This window comes from Anopheles gambiae, chromosome 2 (genome assembly GCF_943734735.2).
Source record: "Anopheles gambiae chromosome 2, idAnoGambNW_F1_1, whole genome shotgun sequence".
NCBI classification, from domain to species: domain Eukaryota; kingdom Metazoa; phylum Arthropoda; class Insecta; order Diptera; family Culicidae; genus Anopheles; species Anopheles gambiae.
The window spans coordinates 63,510,017-63,530,275 of record NC_064601.1 but is presented as its reverse complement, the minus strand read 5'-3'; the positions used below and the strand labels follow the sequence as shown (position 1 = coordinate 63,530,275).

Here is a 20,259-nt window from a genome sequence, read left to right as displayed (position 1 = left end):
CATGAGTGCTACTTGTTGGAATTGCACGCGAAATGATAGCGAATCGTTTTTCAGTACACATGCCACCACACACTATCGGTAAGTAACCACATGCTCATTTACTTTTTACTTCATCTCTTATGTTTTTAAACGTTATTTTGTTTGCTTTACATTCTATTTCATTTTCTAAGGTATTCGTTTTCCTTCATCTAACTGCAAAAAACTGTCTTATTGCGTAAAACTGCGCAACATCCTACGATAGCCAAGCATATAGACGAAACATTAATGTTGTATTATGCTAACCCGTGACAGGCAAGTGACTCAGTAACTCACGCACGTCCGCATGCACACATCATGAAACATCTGGTGAATGAGATTGCTGAGCAAAACACTCACCAAACGGAATAGCCCAGCCAACAATTTCCGAAGGCGCCCCGTGTAAAAAATTTTTACTTTAAGCTTTCCTTAAGTTTTTACACTAGCAGCAGCTAAAGTAAAAACTTTCTGCACGGCACAAACCGACGCACACATTCAAATGCTTTGATTGCTGGTCCTGCTCACACATACATTTGTATTTATCCCTCCCCTTATATTTTCGGATTGCTGGTTGTAGTAGTGACGCTTTTTCTTTTTGCTTTATGCACACTTTCGCATGCTATTTATTGGACCTCCTCTTTCCACATGTGTTTTGGCACACTCACACTCTGTACACGGCTGGATGCTTCACCCCCTACAAGTGTAGCGGTTCCGTTACCCTTCCTCTCGTTCCTCCTTCTGCCCTTCTCGCTAGGACATCCTCGACTGGTGCTGCACGTGTTCAGCCGGCGCCTGTCTGGAAATGACGTCACGGACTGGTGCTGCGCATGTTTAGCCGTATCCCAGGCGTCCTTGAAGTGCGCTCTTCTACGAAAGAGCTGTGATGAAATCTGTTGATGAAAATTAACCAATAATTAATCCATGTTTTTTATAACAAACTAAACAATATTTTGCACATAGGATTATAGAAACGCTTACCTTTATATTTTAAAACCGGACACCGTTTTCCTTCCGTCGATCGTTTTGCGGGATGTTGGCAACCGTCGATTAACATGCGCGTGCACCTGTAACTTTTTAGACGACAAGCGTTAGTTTAATGTACACATTCAAGAACACACAAGAAACTTACCTTAGAAATTTACAAGGATAAATCATTCCATTATTGAAGAAGAAGGAACACGGCACAAAACGTAAACGAGCAAAGTACGGGGCACAAGAAATCACACATCACTCCAACACATCCTTCCACAGTGAAAGTTCTGGACAGACTGAGGATGCTTAACACCCGGATGAGTGTGATAGCAGAAAAATCATGGAAAATCGAGAGAGATGGGTAGTTTCGGTTCAGCGGAATACGCATGCAGATGCATGCGTGTGTGTCACTCGAAGGATATCGGTTTCCCCTTCTCCCGTTTTTCGTTCATAGGCCACACGATCGGCGTTGTGCCGTCCAAAATCTAGAGAAAGAAGACATGCTCTCTCGCTTTGGCACACAGGAAAGTTTTCCAATAGCTTCGGTTTTGCTGGCTGGGAGAATGGCTGAGTTTATTTTATGCATCATGTACCTCCCTTTTTGCCTTATAATGTGACCAGTGCCTTATTTTTTTGTTTTATGTTAGCATAGGATTAGTATTAGTATTAGTTTGGTTTTATTAGATATAAGATTTTATTGTGCTTAATATACACATGGACTATTGAAACATATAATTATGTGTTTGTTGAGCAAAACCATTTGGGTAAAAAAATTAATTTACGTATACTCGTGAGGAAGCACGCACTTTGAGTAATAATTAACATCAGATTTGCTAATCATAAAACCAAACGTTGTGTTAGAGCGTTTGTGAGGCCGTTGTTTGTTACGCTCGTTGTGTTGGCTGCGGTTCTCGGGTCGAACAAAATGCTGAAACGACAATTGGTTATAGGCAATCGATCCTAGCACTTGCCGCAGGTGCGAATCCTAGCACTTGCGTCCGAAGTTCTTCGCTGGTGCAGCGGATCAATGGTCAATTCAAGCGGTGAGGTGAACCTTGCTGTTATGGGCCAACCTGATGATCCCGTAGATCGCCACCGAGGACACTCATCGGGCGTAGATTGAAGTGTGTGTGCGATCTATCGGGAGGTCAGCGAACGCGCGCTCGGCACGATGCGTGAGTGCCGATCGGGGAGGAGAAAAACATATCCGTAGCAATAGACGATGCGCAATCTCAGATTGCGCATATATTTATGTGTCAAACGGGTCGGTTTGATATATTTATCTGTCTAAACAAATTTATATATCTCGGACATATAATCTTGAAAATTTATGCGCAATCTTGGCGCAATCTGAAAATGTATGGAAATGACGTTTATAGCTCAGGGTTGGCTACGCGAAATGACTTATGTTTTGATAAAACGAATATATGCGTAATCTGAGATTGCGCATCGTGTATTGATGCGGTATGGCGCGCGCTTGAGAAGGGTCGTGGTAACAAAGTGGTAGCAAATCGTATACAAGTAAATATTAATAAACAAGGACTTTTCGATTACCTCGTTTTAAAGGAAGTAACGCGTTAACGTTTATTTGGCGTTCTTCGAAAGAAAACGAAAATATAACACTTGCGTGTCACTATGGTGCACGTAACTATATATTAACAACATCTTGGAGTATTATTAACGGCCATGGTTCCGTTATAGTTAAAATAACGCAACAAGCATAAGGAAACTGTAATTGAAATTTCAATCAGTTAACCAATGATCTGTTCCATTAAAATACTACACAATTTTTTACTGAAATTGTACAAATATGTCGCATTGCTCACCAATTGATAGCCCATTTGGTTTTCTTTCGTTTGGCTTTGAGGTGTAGTAGCCACATTTGGGATATGTAATATTATCATATTTTTTATTCTACTGGGTTCTGTCGGTTCGATCGGTAACAAGATAGTAAAAATAAAATAGGTGCACATAATAATATGCACGCAGCACTAACAAATACTTTTACTAAACCCGTTCCAAACAGAGTCCAGTGTATGTTTAGTAGACGTTGTATATTGTTCATTTGAATCTGAAAATTTGAATAAGAAACAAAGATATTAGCATGCTTTATACTTATTAAACGTACTGAAACTATATGCATACTTGCCTTACGTTATACTGCCGTCAAGATATACCGAGCGGGAGACCTACACCATCCAACCCGCGCAGGATGACGTTGTACATGTTTACGGCTGCGCCATAATGATTTGGTGTGGTATGGATGATAAATGGGAGCTGTGCCAAAAACAGCAAATCATTCTCGCCTTCCCCTGATAAGCTACGCATTAGCTCCTTGGTGATGTCATCATCTGGGTCTTGCGGGCAGCATGAACCATCCATATTCATATTCATCCCTCGGCAAATGTTGCGACCGAAAGAGCCTAATTTTATAAACATGTTCGTAGATTTGCACTTGAAGAGGCAACTACATAAACCAGAAGAGAACATGTGTGAAAATTATTTAAAATGTGTGAACGAAAAAGAGCCTCCACCTAGTCAACAAATAGCCACATGCGGGTCGCGAGCCGTACTATGCCGATCGCTGTCCTAACCGATCCGATCTGTGTCCTGCCAGCCGATTGGAACGCACCGTCCCCTTCGCTAGAGCCACCGACCGTGCGCCAATAGTCATGCCAGTTGTTGATGAAAAAGTGCCTGTGAACAAGAAAGAAACACACATGAAACTCAATCGCACACCCGGAACATGCAGCGCATCGCACCACAATAAACGACGCAACTTAACTTCCGCTAGCTTCTAGTCGCGATGGCCGGACACACTCGGCATCGTTACACAGTTTGATCGTGCGCGTAGCGAATATATCGAACGTATGCAGCCGGCTCTTGATCGCACTCATTCGGCGTGAATGGCTCACCGAGAAACGGCTTCGCTGCCAGCTCGGCCTCGCCGATTGCATCCTGCTACTGCCGCTAGTCAATGCGGTGCACCTCGAGTGCATCGACGACCGGTCCGTGGAACAGGGCATTCACAGACGATCCAGGAAAACCAGCTGAATCGCATCAACCGGGAACCAGCAACCTAAAAAAGTCGGACATCAACCTTACCATTTTTTCGATCCTAAAAAAAGCCCAACAACCGGAATGATATTATCCGCATCCTCACCGTCGATCTCACAGAACGAACGAGACGAGTGCTTTCCTTTGCTTCGGATAGTTGTGAATGTTTTCCACAATGTTTGTTTGTGAATGTGTGTGCCTTCAGGATCTCCAGCAGGGACACCAATCGGACCGATGATCCCTTCAGTGCATGCTTGTCATACCGGAACGTCTGCCGGATGGCAGTAGGCAGATGCTTTTCGATCGTTGCCAACAGTCCACCGAGCACCACGATCGTCACGATGAGGTTGGCGAAAAGAAAGCTCGACCGAATATCGAACCACGGGAACCTGATGATAACCGCAACGAACTGTAAACAAACCGCCATAAATGAAAACAACACCAATTTAAACTGACAAAAAGAGTGTGGAGCGGCCCACAGTGCCCAGGTCGCATGTTCGAACTGTCACTGGTTTATTTACAGCACGGAATTGGGTTTTTACCAAATAGTCACTTATTTACAATTTGTGGCAGCAACGATCTGACAGCCGCTCAGCTGCATGAAAAATAGTCGAGCAATCTCAGATGAAACCCGCTGCGCAAATTCGAGCAGTTTCCAGCGCAGAAAATGCCCCAAAATCTGCGCTGGCCAGCGCAGATTTGGCCTGGTCTCCCGCGCTGGACTTCAGCGATTCCTGCGCTGGGTCGAGCAAGTTTAGCGCCATCTGCTGGCGAAATGGACGAACTATTTATGGCGGCGGAGCAAAAAAAAACGGTCAAAAAAATTTAAAAAAATTGGCGCCTATTTTTTCGTCCGCTTCTTCTCCCTCCCTCACCCTGCCCTGCCTTACTTGCGCTTCAGACCGTGCCTTCTTCCGCCGCCGTTGATTGGCTGTTGCGGTGTATGCGTTGATACTCATATGTGCATTGCGGTTGTGTATTGTTATTGGTGGGTGTTAGCATTTATTAATTTGTGTGTGACCTTGAGACGCTGTGGGAGAAGCTGGATTGGGATTTAAAGTGTTATCGGTGTATTGATGGTTTATTTTATTTCGTGCCGCTGCTGATGAGACCATTCGATGCCCCTGCCAATTTAAGGTGAAGAAGCCTATTTAAAACAAGCGTAGGAGAACGTCTAACACTAATCTTATATTTTTTATTTGAACATGTTTGATGCTTCAACGACCTTGTAAGCATCATGTAACACAATGTATAGTGGCCATAAATTTTTTTTTTTAATGTGCCGAAATCTGTCTCGAGGTTTTGGGTCTCGTCACACACACATGTCGCGATCCCCCACCTCGCCCGGCGCTAGGGATGAGGATGCTACAAGAAAGCTGAACCAACCATTCTACCGATAAGGTAGCCGTAATCGATCATGCGTGGAGGGGGTGGGGTGGTCTAGTGGGGGGGGGGGGGGGGGGGGGGGGTAGTGCGTGCTTGCGCGACTTCAGGGGTGCGTGCTCGCGAGCGCGCTTTCGTGGGTGCGCGCTGGCGTGCGCGCTTTCATGCTCGCGGGCGCGCGTACGTGCGTGTGTGTGTGCGTGCGTGCGTGCTGGCGTGCGCGCGTTCATGCATGTGTGCGCGCGCGCGCGCGTTTGTGTGTGTGTGTGTGTGTGTGTGTGAGTTTGCGCGTGCGTGTTTGTGTGTGAGTTTGCGCGCGCGTGTTTGTGTGTTTGTGTGTGTGCGTGCGTTTGGAAACCCCAAAACTATTTGATTCTGATGGGTACATTTTCATCCGCTGCGGCTACAAAATACCACGCATTTTCGATCTCGCTACCTGAGAGACAACACAACCATTGGTATTGACATCTTTGCGATCGGCTCTGCTGTTGGGGGTATTAAAAAGACACACGATCTAAGCAAACGTGCGTGCGATATGTTGCACATTTATTTCTTCATTCAGCAACAATTCAGCAAGCGGGCGCAAGTGGAAACAACATTTTGAATTGAATCCATACAAAAGAGGATTCTGGATTTGTTTTTTACGGTGCGCGTATGGTGCTGCACCTGTCCGTCCAGAATCTGGTGGCTTGTTGGTTTGGAGTAGTTATCATGACGCCGATTGACCGGCAATGCCTTGGAATGGGTTCGGATCGGTAGGTTCATGTTTTGGTCGAGTGCATTCCGTGCATTTGTCGCGTCACAGCAGTAGACCCGGCAGCACCAAAGTCAAAACAAAAACCTTCCCCGAGTGTGGACTGCTATGCTAAGTTCTTCTTCTTCTTATTATTATTATTATTATTGGCGTAATGGCCTACGCGGTCATGCCGGCCTTTTCAGGACTTGAGTACCACGTAGCCGGATAGTCAGTTCTTGCTACGGCGAACGGTTCATACGCGGTTAGAACCCACGACGGGCATACAGATGTGCGGAATGATGGCGGTGTCGCGGGCCCACTCCAGCGTGCAACTTGCATACTGCCACACTGTCTCCTGCTCGATGCATACGCTGCAGGCAGGGGGAAGGATGCACCTCCACGATAAAAAAAACACCGTCATGAACTAGCGGCGGACCTAACGGTAGGCGGACTAGGCGGTCGCCGAAGATTTCTAGGCTGTAGTATGCCGTATGTCTACAAGTGGACAGATTATTAGCGCCCCGGGAAAGATGGTCGTTAGGGCTCCGTGGCTGGAGAACCATTTGCACCTCCCCTCCCCCCATGGCGACAACAATTTTAGGGCCTGTGACAGATGATCGTAGGGGTCCCATGGCCACCCCCATTCCCGCCGGCAATTTAAGTATACTGATCAATCTTCCAACAGCTGTGTGCCACTACCCCCTCCTCAGGGGCCTCAATTCGTCTTTCCGCCTTTCATGAACACCCTCCTTTCTTTGACCAATGGATCATAACATTCCGGAAGAAATTACATTTGGCGATAGTTTTGCATACACACGCACACTCACAACCATGCGCAGGATGCTTAGCATATCTATTTAATCCACAACAGACGAAAGCAAAAGCTTAGCTTGCGCTCTAGATACCGACGGAATGAAAAGTTGATGAAAATCAGCGCCGGGCTGAATGTGTTAATGCGAATTAGGGTTCTGCGCGTTGCACAGCAAACCCTCTATCGTGCGCTAGCGATTCCGTAGTCATTTTTACATTGCAGCAATTGAACTTATTGCGCTTTTTTTGTTTGATTTGTGAAAATTCAAATACATCGCAGCAATGTGTGTAAAAGGTTTTTTAAGCGCCACAACAGCTCGCGAGCATTGACCACACGCGAGAAAGAGATAGCGCTATGGAGGGAAAAAGCACGGACGACGGCTGACAGCGATTGGCCGTCTGACGCACCAACACATCCAAACCTTCGGCAGCGCGCTCAGGCGAGGGGTATGAGGCGGAGCCAGGGACGGGTAGCTCGAAACGCTGCTCGACAAATTTGCCGTTGGAGAGAAAAAGAGGGCATGATAAAATTCTCAGAACTCCATAACGCCTTCCGTCGCTTTGCGCAGCGGGAATGTTGCACCACAGCGCTCCCTGTGGGTCAAGTTCGGTACTAACCCGGGCGAGTGCCCATCTGGACTTTAACCCTACGAACCTAAGGCCAAGCCAGGAAACAACTTCCGGACGGAACGTCCCGCTACAAACCACGCACCGGCGCGGACGGAGCGCGCGATGCTGTCCGCTACTGTGCACGCAGAAGGCCGGCATGCGGATATCGGAACGACAGGCCATAGAAACCAATCTTGGATGGTGGTGCGGCGGTGTTATGCGTGCGATAAAACAGGGCTCTTGTCCACGTTGTGTCCGGAACTGCGCGTGCGGTCGTTTTGGAGCGTACCAACTACATAATGGCCTTAGGTAAATGCATCAATTGCATCTCCCGAGAGCATGCTGCAGCAAAATGCCCTTGCGAGCAACGATGCCAAGTATGCTCCAAGAAACACCATACGATGCTGCACATCGAAAGCAATGGGAGTGAGAAGTGACTATCTGGTAATCATCGCACCCCATTCGCCATGCCCATCCGTTCCCGCTCATCATCGCTTCGTGGATGCGCGGTGCCTGATCCTGTTGGTGCTGTGCTGCACCGCTCTCGCGCTGTGACCCGTTCCTGCTCATCATCGCTTCGTGGATGCGCGGTGCTTGATCCTGTTGGTGCTGTGCTGCATCGCTCTCGTGCGGTGGCCCGTTCCTGCTCATCATCGCTTCGTGGATGCGCGGTGCCTGATCCTGTTGGTGCTGTGCTGCATCGCTCTCGTGCGGTGGCCCGTTCCTGCTCATCATCGCTTCGTGGATGCGCGGTGCCTGATCCTGTTGGTGCTGTGCTGCACCGCTCTCGCGCTGTGACCCGTTCCTGCTCATCATCGCTTCGTGGATGCGCGGTGCCTGATCCTGTTGGTGCTGTGCTGCACCGCTCTCGCGCTGTGGCCCGTTCCTGCTCATCATCGCTTCGTGGATGCGCGGTGCCTGATCCTGTTGGTGCTGTGCTGCATCGCTCTCGTGCGGTGGCCCGTTCCTGCTCATCATCGCTTCGTGGATGCGCGGTGCCTGATCCTGTTGGTGCTGTGCTGCATCGCTCTCGCGCGGTGGCCCGTTCCTGTTCATCATCGCTTCGTGGATGCGCGGTGCCTGATCCTGTTGGTGCTGTGCTGCATCGCTCTCGTGCGGTGGCCCGTTCCTGCTCATCATCGCTTCGTGGATGCGCGGTGCCTGATCCTGTTGGTGTTGTGCTGCATCGCTCTCGAGCGGTGGCCCGTTCCTGCTGTACACCAATCACAAGGGGCATGGCACGACTCGAAAATAGTACGGTGAATAAGTCATCGGTCCCTGCTCATCCAGGACCTAATCGCACCAGGTCCCCAACCAGACAGAAGCAGTTTACGCGCGCGGCTACCAACCTCGCACTTACAGGTAACCTCTCACTTCCTCAGGAATACGTTCTACTGGCAACTGCGGTTTTACTGTTGCAAGATGGTGATGGTAAATGGCAGCGTATTCGCTGCATAATAGATTCGGGCAGTCAGGTGGACGCCATCACTACTGACGCTGCCCAACGACTCAGACTACCATTGACACCTGGATACTTAATACTGAATGGGGTAAGCGGCAATATCCAAATAACTAACAAAACACAAGTTTCAATTACTACCACCAATGGCACGTATCGGCGCCAATTAAATATGTACCTTCTTCCTGGACTAAATGACCAACCTATCCGAGTAATCGAGTATGCTGAATCGGAATTGCCCCCCATGAAATCACTTGCTGATGCCCGCTTCAGTTATCCTGGTTCGATTGATGTTATTATAGGAGCTGGAGTCTTCTATGATGCTCTTCGTTCCGGCGTTCGTCAGTTATCCAATGGCCTCAGGCTTCTGAATTCCAAATTTGGTTGGTTAGTAGGGTGATCATTGAGCAACATTGATTCGTCCAATCGGTACATGCGTATTTGTAACTCTTTGGAGTGTGGAGATGAGTTCAAGGAATGTATCGAGCAGTTTTGGAAGGTTGAGGAGATCACTCCGATCTCAACAATCAGTGGTTTGAGAACCGAATTTCTCAAGAACTCGACCTGGACGAACACTTCAAAAGACACTTAACCCGTGCTGAAGATGATCGCTACGTGGTTCGAATTCCTCTACGGGGGGAGTTGACTCAGCTAGGAGACTCTCTTGAACAAGCACAACGACGACTATTTTCCCTCGAACGGAGGTTATCCCGGCATGAGCCTACTTACGATGAATACCGGAAATTCATGCGTGAATATTTGGAAATGGGACATATGACGTCAGTTCAGGCGAATGAACTACATATGGTACGCTACGTGATACCGCATTCGTGTGTGATCAAACCTGATTCAACCACCACCAAATTGCGTGTAGTATTTGATGCGAGTGCAAAATCCAGCAGTGGAGTTTCACTCAACGACATCCAAGCCATCGGACCAGTACTGCAACCTGACCTAATGCATATTTGGTTGGATTTTCGTACACAAACGGTAGTGGCCACTGCAGACATCGCAAAGATGTATCGTCAGATATGGGTGGCAGAACCTGATACCTGGATGCAATGTATCCTATGGCGTAATGATCCACAGCAATCAGCGCAAATGTATCGACTTCGCACTGTCACATACGGTGAAGCTTCGTCCTCATATCTCGCCTGTAGGGCACTTCACGAGGCCGGCCAGGAAGTATGCTCTACGTACCCAAAAATTGCCGACGTAATTCAAAAATCATTCTACGTAGATAACCTACCTATCTTTAAGAACTACGTGATCTTCGAACCGGCGTCGAAAGGGCACTCCTGAACAGAGGAATGCCCTTACGAAAATGGGCATCCAATGTTCCTGACGTGATCGATGACATACCCGTAGAACATCGAGAGTCTACGGTTCAGATTGGCGATAAGCAGGCCATAAAAATGTTAGGTTTGGCTTGGTGTCCCTCAGAGGATACTCTTCAACTGATCATTGATGACTCCTGTTTTGAACCAATTAAGACCATGAGTAAACGACATTTGGTATCCAGAATTGCAAAACTATATGATCCCATCGGAATGCTTGCTTGTTATCAGAGCAAAGATCATGATGCAGAATCTGTGGCGCGATGGCATAGAATGGAACGAGGAGGTGTCACCATGCGTGATAAAGGAATGGAATGAGTTCACTGCCCAGCTTCCCTTACTTCGCCAGTTGCAGATACCACGAATGGTACTGCCAAGTGAAACCAAAAATGCCTCCATTTACGGATTTTGCGACGCCTCCGCGAAAGCCTATGGATGTGCTATATACGTGCGTTATCTAAATGTCAAGGGTAAATGGAAATCGCACCTGCTGTGTTCAAAATCAAAGGTTGCACCACTAAAAGAACTCACCCTTCCGCGATTGGAGCTACAGGCAGCATTGCTTCTAGCCGAAGTCTACGAAAAAATAAAGGACGTATTCGATACTCGCATAACTCAAACAAAATGGTGGACAGATTCTCAAGTAGTGCTAGCTTGGGTGCGCTCTAACAATATGAAATATGTATTCGTGAAGAACAGGGTGGCAAAAATACAAGCAATAACACATGCTTCAGACTGGCATTACGTACCCACGAAACTCAACCCAGCAGACATAGTTTCTCGAGGACTGTCAGCTCGCAAATTAATTAGCGCTGAGTTCGTACAGCTGTGGTTCGAGGGGCCACCTTTCAACAGTACTGATGAAACACCCCAGCAGTGTACCTACAGCATTCCCATCCCAGACGAAGGTGCTGGCACCTCACAGTTACTGACGGCAACCATAGGTCCGACTTGTGCTGATCTCATCTCGCAGTACAAGTACCACAACTCATTCATTAAGACTAGACGACATTTTGCTTGGCTAGGCAGAACTATTCATAACTTCAGATCAAATACCACTAAAATTCGTGTCAATTGCAAGCATGCAGCCGAGAAAAGAAATGGCCCACTAGGATTGGATGAACTAGACCATGGACTAAAGCTTCTACTACTGATGATGCAAACCTCAGCTTTTCCAAATGAAGTTCAAGAAAAGAATAACACCGGGTCCGTAAGTGCGAAGGGACCTTTCCAACACCTCAACCCAATCGTCAAGGATAACTTGATTCACGTGCAAGGACGACTATTGAACGCTGACCTGTCTGATGAATGTAAGTTGCCCATACTTGTGCCTAAGGCTCACCCATTTGTTAAAGTAATGATTCGACATATCCATGAAGACAACTTTCACGCCGGTGCAGATTTTGTCATCACTGAGTTTCGCTCGAAATTTTGGATGCGGGATCTTAGGCGCATGGTAATAGGTGTGCTATCTCGTTGCGTATTATGCGTTCGCGCCAGGCCTCGACAGTTTTGTCAACAGATGGGCCAGTTGCCAGCTGCCCGCGTAACAGAGTCGCCGGCATTCACCCACACTGGCGTAGACTTGTGCGGTCCATTCGAGGTGATACCCGGCTCGCGATCAAAATACAAAATAACGATCTACGTGTGTATATTCGTGTGCTTCTCAACCAAAGCAATTCACTTGGAAATAGTAGAGAATCAGTCAACATCTGCCTTTATCTCGGCACTACTCAGATTCGTGTCCCCTCGTGGAAGACCAGATATTATATATTCGGATAATGGTCGCAACTTCGTGGGTGCTGAAAAGGAGCTAAGTGAGCTTCGGAAAACGTTCAACAACCGAGAATTTCGAGACGACGTAGTAGGGGCCGCTGCCGAGAAGGGAATTCGATTTTCATTCATCCCTCCTCGGAGCCCCAATTTCGGAAGACTTTGGGAGGCCAATATTAAGGTGGCAAAGCGACTGTTGAAAGCTGCCTCTAAAGGAGCCCAGCTAAACGTGATTGAACTACAAACATTACTGCACGAAATCTCAGCCATTCTCAATTCCAGACCTCTCACCGCAACCCACACCAGCCCTGATGCCATGGAGCCTCTCACTCCCGCTCATTTCCTGATAGGAAGACCATCATTTGCAATTCCCGCCGAGGTGACGGTCAATGATTCGGAAGGCACAAAAACTCGATGGAAGCGAGTAAAAAAACTATCACAGCAGTTTTGGACACGATGGAGGACGGAATACCTAGTTCAGTTACGTTGCAGCGCCAAATGGACGAAAAAGACCCCCAACATACAAACCGGGCAGATTGTATTAGTGGGCGACGACAACGTACAGTATCGGACATTAAGATAGGACCCTTTTTTTCAATGCACCGTGCACTTGTTTTGCCACGTTACTTGTGTTTGTGTGTATGTGTGTATGTGTGTGTGTATATGTGTGTGTGAGTGTGTGTATGTGTGTGTGTATGTGTGTGTGTGCATGTGTGTGTGTAGTAGTAGAGAGTGTGCTTTTTAATGTGTATTAGCAAGTGCGCGGGTTTGTGTCTGAAAAACATAGCTTGCCATGATGTCATATTGCGTTGAAATTATTCTTATTATGTGTGTTATCATGTGAAACATTGTGCGTTTACACTTGGATAAAAACTAAAGTTTGCATCGACAGCAGCGCTTGTTCCTCGGGCGAAAACGCAGGTGTGCTGTTTCATGAATGTGAATGCGACACCGGTGCGAAATGGACACGCGCACAATAGCAATTAACTCGGCATTCCCTCACGGGTGTTTCTCCAGTGCACGCCATTGAAAGGCCTTCGTGCATCTCTGCGTTGCACGTTGTGTGCGAATGGTAAACTTTGTGCGTGCATTGAGCTGGCGCGCAGTTATTCTTTTCAATGGGCGTTTTGTTTCATGAGCGCGGCAGTATTCTTTTCTCGATTTTGAAGGGAAGACGCTTATTCGCGTACTCGTTGATAGTTTTTATCCATGCGATGTTTTCGCTGCTCCAAAACGATGTAATTCATCGCGTTTAGAAGTAGAACGCAGGCAGAGCACGGGATCAGCCGTGTCCAAGTTTTTAACCAGCGCGTTCTTGACGGTCCAAGCAAGCAATGTTAGTAACAATGGGTCGAGGTAAACGTTGTACCGATCATCTGCGCCATATGTAAAAGCGAATGGCTGCTGCTGGCATTAAGCGCAAAAGGATCGAGTTCGTAATGGAACGATCGCGCACTTTTGTGGCAAACGCGCTTCGGACAACCGAAACGTGCTTAGACAACTGAAACGCGCTTGGACAACCGAAACGCGCAAGTCAACCGGACGTCCTCAGAAGACCACGGCGAAAGAAGACCGTAACATTGTTAATATATCGAAAACACACTGATCGCGAGGGCGGTGGTCCTGCTTATCACACCAAAAACCTAACCCAAAACACAAAAAAACTACTTACAAATCTATCCGAAACGACCTACTTGTGAAACAAACACACACATCAATACACATTCAAACATACATCCACACACACATACACACACACACACAAACACACATACACACACATACACACACACACAAACACAAGCACATACAAACCACACATAAACTTGGCCCAACGGGTGCACGGTGCGTTAAAAAACCAATGCCCTATCTTTCTGTCCGATACTGGTGGCCAATGGGAATGGTGACAAAGATCTACGTGGGACCCGACGGAATAGTTCGCGTACGCACGGACGGGCAGTGGCACTTACAAACGAAATGTCAGACTTCTTGCCCCACTCCCTATTGACCCTAACGATGAGACGGACGACGAAAAAGCAGCAGAGGGAGATTGTTCTCAAAGTGACAGGATGAAAGACGAACACTTTCAGACGACAGAGCACGAAGATGACCCACCACCATTGAATAATATTTGGGACGGGCGACTTTGTCCCAAAGGGGGGAAAAATGGTGACCGATAAAACGGTCCTCTCGAAACAGAGAAAGAAGTCGACTTGCGTTCGTTCTATAAGCCGAATTTGCTATAAGCTATAAGAAGAATGCGTTCGTTCTATAAGCCCGAACGCGAATCTATTCGCACACGAATTCGAACGCGTTGATACTATAATCTTTCTCTCCACCAATCGCGTGACGACACGTCTCGCCGCCACGTGTAATGCAAGAGGAATGCGATCTCTAACGTCCGGCGAGAGAGTGATCAAAGGATCAAGCAACGGGAGATCGTTCTCTTTCGTTCGAAGGCCATCGGGTCGTGAAGACGTGTTCGCGAGTGATATCTATATTGAAATAAATCTCACAGTGAATTCGCAGAAATATACTTTCGTGATTAATCGCACAATTTAGTGAAAGAAAATACCTAATTCATGAGGAAATATTCGTGTCGCAGCTTCGTGCAAAAACACGTGCCTTTACCATGTCCAATGTTAACTGCTCTTGAGGCATAATTTCCAGAACAGTAACCACTGTGGCCGACACCGCTCATACCAGACTTTTTCGTTGTCTTCGGAATTAGAGCCACAACAATAAAATATCGTGAACGTATTGTCCTACACAACACCAAGCGAGCCTGGGCCCATAACCTATTGAAATTAAAAGAGAGACACGTCTGTTCCGTTCGGAGTTCAGATCAAGACTGGCTCAATTATATTTGAGTTCTATTTATACATATACATGAAATTGAAAATTCCAACATATACCCATGGTGGCATAACTCTTCTTCCTCTGCTAATGCTGCAGCTGCATCCGGTCGGTAAAAGATTTCGTGCTCTAGAATGGAACTACATTCAACGGGGCATTGATTCATTAGTGCAAAGATACTCACCTAGCCGAAGCAACATGCCATCTCGGTCATCTGGACACTATGTTGCAGTAGGGCGGAATGGGACATCGTCCGTTGGCCTCGAGGGAGCTAGACCTCATCCCAACGGATACTGTGCAACAGCCAGGCATGATAATATTCCTCACCTATTACGAACAGTGATTGCTTTAGGAAGGTGCGGCACTTTGCACCCCTCCCTCTTCATATGTACTTTACTGTTGTTGGACGGAAATATATGTCCCACCTGAGAAATATATGAGAAGAGAGTTTATAAAAAATGAAAATTATTTTTATATTCATTTCATTAAAATGTGAATCAAATTACCGCGCAAGTTCCAGAAACAGCATACATTTTCCCTCCAACATATGCTTTCTAGCTGTGCACTTCACGCGCTTGTTTATCTCCTTGTCCGTAATGCTGGTAATGCTGAGAAGCGAATGATTTCACAGCAATCTTCCGATTGCTCGATGTAATCCTTTTCCCTGACACAATCTTAAACTCCTTCATGTTGGATCTTTTCACGACAACGAAAGCATATTTTTACAGTACTAACTTTCGTCCCTGAAAGGTGACGCTGCGGTTCCCTTCGAACATGTTACTCTGACCACGGAAAACTATTCTGTTACCTGGGCTACGCTGCTTAAGCGATACGACAACTCACGGATGCTCATTCGCGAGTACTGGCGACGGCTACATTTCTTACCTGCCATTGCAACAGAAAGTGTCGATGGCTTGACGTCGTTGGTAGATGAATTCGTGCGATATGTGAATGGGTTGCAGAAGCTGTATGAACCTGTCGACTCATGGGATACGCCTTTGTCCAACATGCTACTGATGAAGCTGGATAAGACCATTTTGGCGTGGGAAAGGCGATCGGATTGTGGCTCCGATCAAGGTGGCCGGGGCACATCGGCCCAGCGCACCACGGCGGTCGGTGACCAACGCTGCTTCCTTGCAAAGGACTACTCCCGTTTCATCGACCATTCAACAAGTCAGCTGTCCATTGCAGTGTGCAGACCATCACCTGGTTCGAAATTGCCCGGTATTTTTAGCCAAAAATACTCAGGAGCGACGGGAAATCGCACGGTCAAAGGGATTGTGTTGGAATTGTCTCAGTTGTTCCCATCAAGTGAGATCGTGCAAATCCGAGTATTCTTGCCGTTCGTGCAAGGAACGGCATCATACGCTGCTTCATCAACCACCACAACAACCTACAGTCGCTTTGTCAGCCCAATCAGATGATGATATGGTGTTTCTCGAGACGGCTATTGTGTTCATCGTAGACGATTATGGAGAGAAGCATGAGGCACGGGCGCTTTTGGATTCGGGCTCATAGTCCATCTTTATTTCGGATACATTAGCTCGGAAGCTCATGACACCTCGAGCGAGAGTTAATGTATCAGTGTCTGGCATCGGAACTTCAAGGCAGCAGATAAACTGCAGATAAATTGAAGGTTCCTTGACCTAACGATCGCCGCGGGTTCGACCACGGCGATCGTTAGGTCAAGGAACCTTCAATTCACCACCCCATTGGAGTTTCTGATCCTGGATACACCCTCGGCGGACATTCCTACCTCACCAATCAACGTGTCTACGTAGAACATCCCGGATGTAACGCTAGCAGACCCCACGTATCACATCCCAGGCAAGGTCGATGTGGTCATCGGTGACGATACGTTCTGGGAGCTGCACACCGGACGTAAGCAATCTCTCGGTTCGGGTCTGCCATGGTTGGTAGAAACGCAGTTTGGATGGGCGGTAGCAGGAAACACAACGCATTCGTCGCAACAACATCGGGTATTTAATATGGCAACGTGCAACAGTCCGTTGGAAGCCATATTGACGCGGTTCTGGGAGAGCGAGACCATCTTCGACGAGCCCGCTCTATCTCTGGAGGAAGACATGTGTGAACGTCATTTCATCTCTACTACAACCCATCTGGCAGGTATGTCGTACGTTTACCGCAAAATCCTAATTCGAATATCGTTTTAGGAGAATCGAAAGCAATCGCTGATCGTCGTCTCCTAGCGGTGGAACGGCGGCTTAAGTCTAACCCTGCAATGAAGGAGGAGTATAGTAAATTCATGTCGGAGTATGAGCGCTTAGGGCACATAAAACAACTCACCGAGCCGGTGGATGATTCGTGTGAACACTACTATCTCCCTCATCACGCGGTGCTTAAGGAATCGAGCACAACCACCAAAGTCAGGGTAGTCTTTGACGCGTCGTGCAAGACATCTTCTGGTTACTCTTTGAACGACAAACTCCTTCACCATCATCGTCCGTTTCCGGTCTCACGCAGTCGCACTCTCAGCAGACGTTGAGAAAATGTATCGCAAAATTCTCCACGATTCTCGCGATACTGAATACCTGCGCATTTGGTATAGAGGAAACACCGCAGAGCCGATTCAGACGTTCCAACTGCAAACGGTTACATATGGCACGTCTTGCGCACCCTTCCTAGCAACAAGAACGCTAAAGCAGATCGCTCTTGATCACAATATGCAATACTCCCGAGCAGTGGATCCTGTATTGCACGATTTTTATGTGGATGACCTGCTAACGGGAACAGACGAGTTGGTAGATGCAATTGAAATGCAAAGGCAGATTTCCGAGATGCTCAAGCAGGCTGGATTCGTGTTTAAGAAGTGAGTGTCGAACGTACTCGAAGCACTAATCGGTATTCCCTCAGAAGACCTGGCCATCCTTCCTACTCACGAATGGCAAGATCCCCAATTTGTATCGACGCTTGGTCTGGTTTGGGAGCCAGCAGTTGATATGCTGCGATATCGGATCGATCTACCAACTGCTGCGACGATGTTGACAAAGAGGCTAGCTTTGTCCTACATCGCTAAAATTGACTTGACGTTTGACGTTTAACTGTTCGGCCGCACTTTCGTCGCGCTCCGTGATTTTTCAGTAATTTTCTTGTGTTTTCTGCGTCGCATCGCATTGTTGCCTATTCTACGGACTATTAAACTGCCTCACATCATCGTTGCGTGTTGGCGAATTGTTTAGTAGCACCGCAACTGTGGTTTCCTGCTGTTTTTTCCTGCTCGGCTTAGCAGTGTTGTGCTGCGATTACGCGTGATTTCGCGATGGCGGCTATTGCTTCTCGTGTGCTGAACCGCTAGAGGCCACCGGCTGCATCATCAGTTGTGCATATTGTGACGCTACGTTCCACCGCGGCTGTTGCAAATTGCCCCCCGAGCTGATTGACGCAGTATTGTCCAATGTCGACCTGCACTGGAGCTGCATTGGCTGCACTAACATTCTTAAAAATCCGCGCTGCCGTTCGGTAAAAGAAATAGGCGCCCAGGTCGGTTTCCAAGCCGCCCTCACCTCAGCTGTAGCAGCTATCGGCAAGCTCGTTGAGCCTATTGTCGCCGAAGTTCGCAGTGGTTTTACCCTCCTTTAAACTGCATCCACGCCTCACATTCGGAATCCTGATCCTCGACCGGCTACTGGTAGAAAGCGGAGGCGCGTAATCGAGGATTCGGCATCTCCTGGTGTAAACAGAATTGTAAACAGTCGCGGTAACATCCTTTGTGCCGCGTCATCGCCAAACGCATACACCAATACCACGATTGCCGTCCAGCCGGCACCTACACAACCGCATGAACTGGTGGGAACCGATCCGTTATCATCACCGCTTCAAGCTGCACCTCGTGAACCATTCATAGATAGGATCTGGATCCGCCTATCCCGCATATCAACGGCCGTCACTGTGGAACATGTGGTCGCTTCTGTAAAGCGTCGCTTAGCCACCGATGACGTTATAGCGTATTGCCTGCTGAGAAGAGGGGTTAGTGTGGACAGCATGAATTGGCTTTCATTCAAAGTGAGAGTCCCGGCTATCCTTCGAGATGCGGCACTCACACCATCCACTTGGCCCGTCGGTATCGGTGTACGTTTTTCCATCCCGTCAACACGACCACCAAACCTCATCTCCTATAGCCACCCGAAACCGCTTTACAACACGCACACCAGCTATTAGTACTGATCACCGCTACACCACACGCACACCAACGACTCACCGTTTAGCAGCACGCACGTCTACTCCACCTGGTCCTGAAACAACATCATCACAACAGTGTCACCCCCCGGTGAATGATACCTTGGAAGCACCCAACTCAACACTTGTTTCTGGACCGTCCCAAAACCACCGCGCTCCATCTCCGCACCTGCACCAATCTATAATCGATCGCTTTTTTCTCAACTAGACGAAGTACCGCTCATTGCACGCAACAAACCCGCCAAGCCTCATGCTCTGACAACGCAGCTCAATTGACTTACCGTATACCCGCTTTATCCAACCGCCACAATGACAACGCTACCGCTAAGTATTTAAGCTGCTATTATCAAAACGTTAGAGGTTTGCGTACTAAAACAAAAGAAGTTCACCTAGCTGTATCGGAGGCTGACTTCGACCTCATCGCCCTCACGGAAACTTGGCTTGTTGACAACATTCCATCTGCTCTTCTCTTCAACAACAACTTCTCTGTTTACCGCTGTGATCGCTCTCTCAGCGGCTCTAGCTCTCGCGGTGGTGGTGTTTTGCTAGCCGTTTCTGACGCATACGAGTCGATAGAATTACCTTCCCGTGATCGTTCTCTCGAGTATATTTGTGTGCGCGTCACCTGCAATAACGCACATCTGTACGTCATGGTAGTATACATTCCACCGCAGCTTAGCTCCGAGATATCGACTCTTCGCTCTCTACATGATTGTATCAGCGGCTTCACTCTCACACTGAAGCCTTCAGATCTGCTGTTTGTTATTGGCGATTTCAATCAGCCCAGCATAAGCTGGTCCACAGCTGATCCTTCGTCCTCGCCAGCATACTCATCAATCACGCACTATGAACCAACTGCGCGCTCACTGGCCAACAACACTTTTGTGGATGGATTTAAATTGAACGGATTAGTGCAACTTAATCACACCAATAATTCGCACGGACGCATGCTTGACCTGCTCTACGCTAACAATGCTGCAGCTAAATTGTGTTCGCCTGTCTTTCCAAGTGTTGTTCCGCTTGTACCTCTTGACTCCTACCATCCGGCGTTAGAC

General features: G+C 47.7%; 1 long non-coding RNA gene and 1 pseudogene across 1 annotated transcript; one reads left to right on the top strand and one right to left on the bottom strand.

Moving 5' to 3' along the window:
- Nucleotides 1-563: 563 nt before the first annotated feature.
- LOC133391918 (uncharacterized) lies at nucleotides 564-1,162 on the bottom strand. The gene is made up of 2 exons (XR_009765349.1): nucleotides 994-1,162; nucleotides 564-905 (listed from the first exon to the last, which is right to left on the bottom strand). It is a non-coding gene; the product is annotated as an uncharacterized LOC133391918 (long non-coding RNA).
- A 14,852-nt stretch (nucleotides 1,163-16,014) lies between these two features.
- Nucleotides 16,015-18,596, top strand: LOC133395097 (uncharacterized; annotated as a pseudogene).
- Nucleotides 18,597-20,259: the final 1,663 nt, after the last annotated feature.